Here is a 3,723-nt window from a genome sequence, read left to right as displayed (position 1 = left end):
TTAGAGGGTCTTCCAGGTTATCAAAATTAATATTAAAGTCTCAGACGATTAATGCTTTATCTACAGACACAACCAGGTTTGAGACAAAGTCTGCAAATTCACTAAGAAATTCAGTATATGGCCCTGGGGGTCTGTAAATAATAATTAGAGGAATTGACATTTTTTGTGGCTACATAACTTATACTGGTATAAAGAATTTCAAAAGAATTAAATTTATGCTTAGGTTTTTGTGTGACGACTAGATTTTTACTATGGATGAGACCAACACCTCCTCCTCTACCAGTTGAACGAGGCTGATGTACATAACTGTATCCAGGAGGACTGGCTTCATTTAATGCTATGTACTCGTTTGGTTTAATCCAAGTTTCTGTTAAACACATTAAATTACATTCCTGATCAGTAATGATGTTGTTAACAATAAGAGCCTTAGACGCAAGAGATCTAATGTTTAATAGTCCTAGCCTCAGATCAAAAGTGCTGGCTGTGCATTCAATATGATTTAATTTTATGTTAATTAGGTTACGAAGATAGACTTTCCGAGATTTTCTATATATTTGTATAGCTTGGGGAACAGACACAGTCTCTATAGTATGTATTACCGGTCCCAGATTTTTAATTGAACATTGATAATACTGAATGTTGTTATTATTGGAAGATGTACTTACGGTAGGCAGTCACTTGGAGTGTAGCGCCTTGGAGATGTTGTCTGACAGCAGTTCCGCTCCAAGGCTGCTGGGGTGCAGGCCATCAGGACGAAACAACCTAGGACGCTCCCAGAACAGATTCCAGTTATTGACAAACACCAGATTCTGCTCATTACACCAAGAGACTAACCAATCATTTAATGCTAGAAGTCTACTGAACTTTTCTGCTCCACGTCTGTATGTGGGAAGAGGTCCAGAGACGATGATCTTCGCGGTGGGTGATCTGCCTCGTACCGTCTCGATCAGGCTGGAGAAGTCCCTCTTCAGAACCTCCGTCTGCCGCAGCCTGGTGTCGTTCGTCCCCGAGTGCAGCACAATCGCTCCAATGCGCTCGTCCTTCTTCAGGATCCCGGATACCTGCGCAGCGACATCAAGGACACAAGCACCAGAAAAACAGTGTGTGCGCACCTTACCTTTAGATGACCTCTCTCTCTTTCTCACTCTGTCTCCCTCCCCCTGTTTCGCTCTCACAGGTCGCTGCGCCCTAATTCAACGTGCTGACGTGCTGCATCGGGATTGGAGAGGAGAAGATTGTGCGTTGTTTAAAAAGGCGGAAGAACGATATGTCGGGAGGAATGTGGATGTGTGGTGTGTCTGTGATTGCATGCATACTATTGAGTAGCGAATATTTTTCCCTGTGTTTGAGTGAAATCGCTTGCTTGTTGTATTGTGGGTGAGTGAAAGAAGTGAGTGGTAGGATATTGTGTTGTCCCATTCCTCTGTTTTGTCTTTTGTTGTGGCTGAGTGTACGCCTCTATTGTAAATATATCTTTCATTGTAAATATTTCTTCTCTACTTATCACGAAAGTGGTAGGGGTTGGGTGCCGTTTATTTTTGGGTGTATCTTTTGTTCGCTGTTTTTGCCTCAGTTAGGGAGTCAGGTTAGACCCTGTATTTTCTTTTGAAATACCTTTTTTTGTTAGGTCATTTAAATTGATATGGGACAAGATAGTGACTGTTCTTTTTATTATTTTGGCCTTGCCCAGCCCTGAAGAGATTTGTTTTCTTGGTGATTGTTTGTTTTGGATTGATTCTTTCTTTCTTTCTTTCTTTTTTTTCTTGTAATCATTAAATTTGAAAGATATCAAAGATTTGAAAGACATGTGTTACCTCATTTTTGTTTTTGTTTATACTTTCTTTTATGTTACATCTCGACCCTAGACCGGGGTCGTAACACTGTGCGAGGGTAGAATGGAACCCCATGTATGGAGGGCATCAGAGGGAACAAAGCTGATGGATTTTGGAGATCCTGAGCCAAGCCATCTTCCTAATTTGGCCACCCTGCGCAAAGCAAAGCAAGAGAGAAATGACTTAGAATTAGGCGACAAGGATCCTATTTTGTCACTGCAGATGTTAAAATATAGTGCACCTCACAGTGGTAGCATTAAAGACATTGGACTGGACAAGTTTTTCTGTCACTACTGGAGTCAAACACAAATGTTTATGTACAAGTCATTATCAAAGAAGTCTACTAACCCCACTGTGAGTTTTGATGCAACTGGCTCAGTGGTGAGGAAACTACAGAGACCAAATGGCATATATCTTCTTATATCAGGGTGTTCTGGCAGGGGATGAGAGTTCAAGTGTCCCAGTGGTGCAAATGCTGTCAGAGAAACACGATGTTAATGCGATAACACATTGGCTGACAGAATGGATACGTGCAGGTGCACCAATTCCAAAAGAGGTTGTGAGTGACTTTTCTCTGGTTTTGCTTGGAGCTCTGGTCAAGGTTTTTACTCCTCATCCTGATCTGAAGACCTACATCAATGAGTGTTGTGGTGTCTTACTCGGTAAAGTGTCAGCAAAAGTGCCACCTTGTTTTGTTCGGGTTGATGTTGTACACTGCATCAAGATGATCTGCCAGTGGGACTGCTTGAAGGAAAAAAACACATTGCATTAAAGATTTCTTTGTGGGGTCAATGGCACAGCTTCTCAAGTCACAATCCATGGACAATGCAAGAGAGCTACTATGCAGTATTACTGTTGTGCTCTCAGCGAAGCAGAGGGCAATGACAGCTCTGGAGCCCCCCTTATATCAGAAAGATGCAAGAAATACCTGAAAGCCCGAATTGCAGAAGAGTGTGTAATCATTCCAGATGTAGAGGATGAGGACCTGGAAGAAGTGGATCCATTTGACCAAACACAGACAGACCTACGGCAGTGGGTGACAGACATATGTGAGGAGAGCAGGTCACTTGCTATGGCTAATGGTGATCATGATAATATGCACTTCCTCCCTGAGATTATTCCCAATATAATCTGGCTTGCAAGTTACTTACTACTCTGGACGGGGTAATGATCCCTCACTTCCGAAGCACCAACATCACCGCAAGTTCAGCCAGTGTTCAAGCAGAGTTCAAAAACATCAAACGTGGGCTCTTCAAGCATGAAAACTTGCCTATTCGGGTGGATCGATTCATTGCTCGACATCTGTCCTTCATTGAGGGCAATATGCTAATTTTTTCTGCAAAACAAAAAGGTGAAGAAGGTGAAGAAGTTGCAGCTGTTGCAACAGTGATCATCACAGGAGCCAATCCACTACCCACCACAACTTGCAGTGTAGATGGAAAAGCAGAAATGGATGCTTCCTGTTCTGGGAAGTCTGACACGGTCACAAACATCCATCCAACAGATGAAGATGCTGTTGAAAACTGGAGAGGCCTAGCGGTTCCACCCAAAAAGAGGAAGAGGAAGTCATACCTCTCTCCTTGTCCTGAATGGCTCCATGCAGATCCATCCGTGAGGGGGAAAAGAGTGAAAGTGGAACTATTGAAAAATGGAAATAATCAACAGCCTGTTAAACTCAGGAAATCAAGAATCTCTGTGCTGAACACGTGCATTTGATGCTTTTTGTCAATGCTTTTTGTTATGTTGTGCTTATAGTGTAACTTTTGGAAATATTGTTTGCGGTGAGGACTCCAACAACCTCCTCCAGCTTGTGAAAACAATCCAAATCAAACTCTCCAAATCGATGCACAGTGCCACATCTCCACTATCACTGAAAAGTCAATGACACAAC

General features: G+C 42.5%; 1 long non-coding RNA gene across 1 annotated transcript; it reads right to left on the bottom strand.

The window, feature by feature from the left end:
• Positions 1-2,297: 2,297 nt before the first annotated feature.
• On the bottom strand, positions 2,298-3,493 carry LOC128606845 (uncharacterized). The gene is made up of 4 exons (XR_008385757.1): positions 3,251-3,493; positions 2,984-3,168; positions 2,761-2,856; positions 2,298-2,576 (listed from the first exon to the last, which is right to left on the bottom strand). It is a non-coding gene; the product is annotated as an uncharacterized LOC128606845 (long non-coding RNA).
• Between the last annotated feature and the right edge of the window lie 230 nt (positions 3,494-3,723).

Source organism: Ictalurus furcatus, chromosome 4, assembly GCF_023375685.1.
Source record: "Ictalurus furcatus strain D&B chromosome 4, Billie_1.0, whole genome shotgun sequence".
Lineage (NCBI taxonomy): Eukaryota > Metazoa > Chordata > Actinopteri > Siluriformes > Ictaluridae > Ictalurus > Ictalurus furcatus.
The sequence above is the reverse complement of the archived record's forward strand: the minus strand, read 5'-3'. Positions and strand labels throughout refer to the sequence as shown.